The sequence below is a fragment of the Homalodisca vitripennis genome, chromosome 6, assembly GCF_021130785.1.
Source record: "Homalodisca vitripennis isolate AUS2020 chromosome 6, UT_GWSS_2.1, whole genome shotgun sequence".
Classification (NCBI taxonomy): domain Eukaryota; kingdom Metazoa; phylum Arthropoda; class Insecta; order Hemiptera; family Cicadellidae; genus Homalodisca; species Homalodisca vitripennis.
The window spans coordinates 118,964,097-118,970,490 of record NC_060212.1 but is presented as its reverse complement, the minus strand read 5'-3'; the positions used below and the strand labels follow the sequence as shown (position 1 = coordinate 118,970,490).

The window sequence follows — 6,394 nt, the reverse complement described above, 5'->3', positions numbered from 1 at the left end:
TAATACGAACTGGCAATTCCATCATAATAACACTCCAGATCTTTGCACACCTATACAGCTATAAAGGACCAATTTTTTTATTAAACATCCCTTAAAATTTTCAAACCTGCTTTAAGGACAATTAAAACAGTGCAGGGTGAAATGCGTGACATCAGAAGAGAACCGAATACTATCAAGTTAGGATTGCAACCTCGTGTATTCATGACCGGAAGAGGGCACCTTTCCAGAGGACTAAATTATTTACCGTGGATCCACCACTAGATTTCCCCTATCCAAACCTAACCAGCTTTGATGAGGAAAAGATAAACTAATAATTTAGATATTCTGAAAGTTCCCTAACTATAACACTTGAGCCTAGACGATCTCAGTACCTGGCCTACTTTAAACGATGGCTGCACCACGACTCCGCTCGACGCTTGCTATCCTAGGCAGGAATAATCCTATCAAAACCTGTCCAGGGAGAATTCCAGATAGTAGGAAGCTCCCATTGTTAAAGCTATGACCCAGCTGGTTATCATGTTCACGACTACTGATAGATTACGTGCCAAATTCAAATCTATAGTGGAACTCTCCGCAGGATCAAAAGTCTCAAACTATATATTTATAATAATTGCAGTCCTGTACTTTTGGAATAACCTGTAATATTTTCAAATAAACATTATTATTCAGTACCTTTAAGAGCAGTCATCTGCTCGGGGTGCTGGGTAGCAAGAGACTGGAAACTCTGTAGGCAGCCACGGAAGTGTGCGATGTTCCAGCCGCAGTCGCAGGCCAATTCTGCCAACCCAAATCGCTGACACAGGCTCTCTTGTAGTTTGGCTACCTCTTCTCTCACAGGGGCCACTGCTGCTAACTTTCCCCCGCGCCTCACTTTCGTTATCTTCAAGCCAGCTCCTGTCCACACAGCATCTTCTGATCTACCATACTACCTTCCATCTCTTAGTATTGTAGCCTATTTGACGAATTAAAACAATTTTAGCCCAGACATTTTTTAAAAGTAATAATTCTTTTTAAAACTACTGCATGTGCAAAATAAAAAAAAATCATCAACAAAACCCCTCATTTTGAATAACACAAAACCTACCTCAGAGACTGAAATTCCTTAGGTGGTTTAGTTTTCCTTTCAGGTCTCTTGATCCTACTGTTGTAAGTGTAATCGTGCTCGTTATAGTTCGTGCTGGGTTCCTGAGTGTAGTTATACACCTTAGAACGGAAGGAAGGTTCAGGCTTGTGCGCAGGAGTCGGTGCAATTTTGTCCACATACGTTGTCGGGAGGTTACAAGAAGTCAGTATCACTGTCACGGTCTCCCTTATATCTGGTTTTACTAAGCTAATGTTTACTGATTTTAGACTCTCTGAAATCAAAGTTCAATTATATTTCATACTTTGGAAGACAAAACACATTTCCTAAAAACAACAATTTATTTTATACAGATTATTTTTCAACAATCGAAAGACACTCATTGGATCAAACCATCAACTACTTATAAAAAAGTAATTCTTAATAGATATGTTTCAATACCTTATAGTCTATAGATATTAACCCTTTGCACTCGAGAGTAAAATTTTTGGTCACTACCAAAAACTCGGGCCTCTATTGAACAAGTACTGGCGAAAACCTCGGAGCCCTTTTTATCAATCTTGTTAAGGTTTTGTTAAAAAGTTGTAACTTTTTAATTTTAGGCAGATAGAGTTATAATTTTGGTTTTGTTTTATTTCTCATAAACTTCTGTATTGTAAAAAAAATATATATTTGGAATTACCTTATTTTTAATATATTATTTTAATTATAAAAAAATTTTTTTTTGCAAAAACTTTTACAAAAGTTAACTTTTAGCTGTTATAAACCGAAAAAAATTGCATTGACATTATATAGACTATTATTAATTCTAGGTTCCTTACATAATTGTAAACATGCACATAAAATTTCATAAACTTACCTCTATAAACAAAAATGTTGTAAGCAGTTTTGTAATTTCCGACAATTTCCCCAAATAGTGAGTTATTTGTCAAATGATTTATATGTTAATATTTACTTTTTTATACCTTTTTATGTCCGTAATACCGGTACTTTGGGATTATACCGATCACACCAGTATAAAGAACACAAAAATATATATAATTTTATAGAAAAAAAACATGATAAAACAAAAAACAACTCTTTAATTACATAATTACACAAACTTACAACGATTATCAATGGGGTCAGATTCCGTTATATGCCCACAACGCTTAAACCTTTTTCAATGAACTTAGAACGTTATAAAACGATGTAGTTGAGTAACAGAACTAACATTCCATCAATCAACAAGCATTTCCAGGTATTGTGATCGGTATTGTTGTCGCTGTTATCTTATCTTTCTCGAGAATCCCGATTACGGCAGGCCGCGCGGCATCACATGATTATTTAAATTTTTTGCATGGTACATAATTGCCTTTCCATTACAATTCAATTTATATTTCTGATCAGCCCCTCTAGAATTTGATATTTTACTGATAGGTACTATCTCGGGGGATGTTTTTCTTTCGTTGACACTCCGGAGGCACTCGCATTTTGGGTGGCGGAGTGTGATCAAGAATAAAAACAAGTTTTGTGTATTGTTTTCAATAAAGAGTTTAGTTTTTGTTTGGTAATGTTTGTTTTTGTTGAATTTTTGTGTTTGGAGAAATGTAGGGGTAAAACACGGAAGTACAAAGCGACGCACCAGCTGAACGGGCAGCGAGACTCTGCAATCACGTTATCTACTAGGACTGCTCGACTTTGACCTCTGTCTGAGGTTGGGGAGGGGTTTGCGATAAGACAATTCCTGTTTTATATTGACGAAACTATTGTTCTACGCTAATCTAGTAATCAGTAGAAGTAAAATGTCAAATAACGATTCATGTCAGGGTGTGGTCGGTATAATCCCAAAGTACCGTAATACCTCCCTCACTTTCACTTTTGGTATCGTCAGATGATTCCGAATCTGATATGTTACTGACAAAAATATCACTCAAAATCGTCAACATAACCTTATTGACTGAAATAATTTATCAGACTAAACAAAACAATGAAGAGATCAGCTGTTGAAGTTGGGATCAAATCAGCTGACAAAAAAAGGTGAAGTTGACAAACCTCTACAACACAATGCAAAACTACATCAACCGCCATAGAATATAAAGGTTTACTATGTTTTTACATCCAACAATTATCCAGCTTGCGTATATCGCAAATTTACCGCATTTGGATAATTTATAAAGACAGTATAAAGGATTTACCAAACGTCCCGAGGTTTTGGCCTAAACAGCAAACGTCCGAAATGTCGGACGTCCGAGGTTTTGGCCAAAACAACGATGTCCGATATTTCAGACGTTGGAGTGCAAAGGGTTAATATTGAGTACTCAGTGGTGCAGTGATTAATCCTGAAAGCATTATACCTGTGAACATTCCTCATTAAATAGAGGCTATGCATTGCAGCTATTATAGTTAGGTGAATTTACTGTAAATATTCTAGAACATGTTTTTTTCTTTACTTTAAGATAGTTATCAAGATTGGGGAAGTTATGTCAGGCTTGCGGCACGCTGTGAGTTGGTCAGTCATTGACCCACGCAACGGCAGCGTGCATTAGAGGACTCGCATAATAGTCTATTGATAGGGCTCGCTTTTACTGTACAATTTATCTTGTGTTATTTTTAACCCTCTCAGGCATTCATGATCAGACCTTCTAGAGTTTTTATATTTTACTGATAGGTATTATGTTGAGAGATGTTTTGCCATTTGTCCCGATGAGCGTAGAGTGCTACCTTCAGTACCGTCACATACTATCGCCGGAGGCATTACTGTCAATTTGTTCAACTAGTCCTTTTACGAGGTTTTTTTTGTAATTTGTCAGGTCTTCCGAAACTTATAACAGCGAAAGCATGCTCTGGATGGGTGGTCTTTGTTTAATCAGAAAGGACCTAGGCTGTTACTATAACTCTGTAGTGAACATATCATGAACCAAAAACCAGGTAGCTCTTTCAGCCCCTACATATATATTAACAAAATTACTATAATTTTGCAGCTTAAAAGTTTAAAATTATTGGGAAAGGTGAAAGTGTATTACATTTTTGGAAGAAAAGCTGTTAATGCTGTTGATTTGACTGATTTATTACTTCACAAATATTTAACAATCAATATTGTGAATTTATATAAAATGACCCGAAAACTAAGGCAAGGAAGGAGCATGGATCAAGCTTCTAGGATATCTTCTTCAGACAAATAACTGCCATGAAGACAACTTGTGCACATAGTACAGCAGTAGACACGACTGCTAAGATAAACATGGACAGACCTCATTGAAATTATACAGACTTGAATTTTTAACTACTATTCTATCTATGTAGTCTGCTAGCTACGAGTTAATATCTTAAAAGTAACCGGAATAACATTGCCGTGGAATGATGGGTGATGTGTTTTGAAACTAACCCAGAATTTCTGACAAAGGCCATTCATTACTAGTGATGAGTCACAGTCCCATGGTTACAACTCAGAAACAAAGTAAGTGCATGTTAACACTTTAACTTGCCATAATAAAAAACTACACAAGAACAAAACAGAGCTAGAAAAAACAATCAGTGCAAATGAACAGAACAAAGCAGGTCGACAACACAGGTGGCACTGAACTGGCTATGAGTTACACTATACACGTCTATTGGCAAGTGTGCATACTACACAATCCCTGCCCTCTGCAATGTAATTTCAGTTACTTTAGGGTATCACAGCATAGATACATTATTCTTTATGATTTTTTCTGGTACCTCTATTTATGACGACTCCTTGAGGCTTGAGATAAAATCGCAGTGTAGTGGGGCGCTGGGGTTTTGTTTTCTTGAAGTGACTCCAAAATTGAACTCAAAGTTTTTAATGAGTTTTCGTTTACTGCCTGAACAACACAAAAGCCACAGTTAAAACTCAAACTAATCGGTTTCATATCATATCATCACTTCTTAAAACAACAATAAATTTCATTTCACTTTCTAAAAAATTAAATTTTACACATTGTGATTTATTTTTTACTAATATTAGTAAGAAAAAGTTCAAGAATCAGTGTTAAATATATTATGTCTGTTTGATATATTTGCATCACTACACTGACATATAATGGTGGAAGAATTTCCCTGGTAAAAGCAGTGGTGGCATTATTCGGAAACATCAAATTTTTATTACATAGTTGCCTTACAATCTTTTACCTAGTAGCACTGAATATACCAAGAACTGACGATAAAATTATCCATCTAATATATTGTGTTTTATGTTGGTATAACTGTCTAAATAATTTTTTACAGACAAGGATTAAAATGTGCAGTCTGCGGAACAAGAAAGGCCTCGGATCAAACAGTTTTCTGTTGTGTGTTTTATTATGTTATTTAGCTGAAGGTATCAAAATACTCACCCTTTCTTGAGGGAATTGGCCAAAGAGATCTGGATGAACGGTGAAATAAAATGGTCGAAGAGCAGCAGAAACTTCTCCAGAGGTCAGGTAGCGACAGGCTACACCCATATGTCTAGAGGTCCACACATCTGGTTTCAACCTAATTAACAATTAAATAAACAATTAATTAGTGGAAACAAAATGTTGACAATTATACTTTGTCACATTCTTTGACTTGGTTGGAACTTGTTTCCAGTTAATCCATTCTAAAGTATTTTCCAATTACATTACTTAGTAAAACATTCATTAATGATAGATGATTTATAAAATAAAAATTTAAATATCAATATAACAACTTGTTATTGTAGCTTTTTTGCAGAGATTTCGCCAAGTGTAATACATATATACAGGGTATTCTGAAAAGGGTGTCACAAACTACTGACCAGTGGACCTTCTTTTACATATTTTCAATGTTGACAACAACAAAATCAGGAAATGGAAATACATACCACAACATAATTATAACTACAATATAGCAGGATACAGTTGATTAAAAGTATAATCAACATGTATGATTTAGAAAAAAATTAATAAAATACTTCTTTACCATAATGTTTTTGATATTACTATGAATGAGTGATCTTGGCAAACATTGAAAGGCAATAGGAAAAAACCCTATTGCGCATGACAGCATTTTCAGACATCTAAACATAGTGAACACAGCAGCAGTATAAGAGTTAAGTTGGAAAATATGTTCAATATGAGAACTCAATTTGAACTTATTATACATATGAAATCCGAGAAAGTTAAGTGAATAAGATTCAAAGATTGTAACATCTCCGAGCACAGTGGCAATCTCTGTCCGGTCTCTTCCAGGTTTGCAGTGCATAATTTTGTTTTCTCTACATTTAATGAAAGGTTGTGTTTAGAATGCTGAATTGATTTCTAGATGAGTATATCAATACGTCACGTAAATTTAGAGTATCAGCTCAAATCAATA

The 6,394-nt window shown here is 35.2% G+C and overlaps 1 long non-coding RNA gene across 1 annotated transcript; it reads right to left on the bottom strand.

Moving 5' to 3' along the window:
* Positions 1-855: 855 nt before the first annotated feature.
* Positions 856-5,573, bottom strand: LOC124364828. The gene is made up of 4 exons (XR_006922660.1): positions 5,416-5,573; positions 4,781-4,905; positions 1,085-1,355; positions 856-894 (listed from the first exon to the last, which is right to left on the bottom strand). It is a non-coding gene; the product is annotated as an uncharacterized LOC124364828 (long non-coding RNA).
* Between the last annotated feature and the right edge of the window lie 821 nt (positions 5,574-6,394).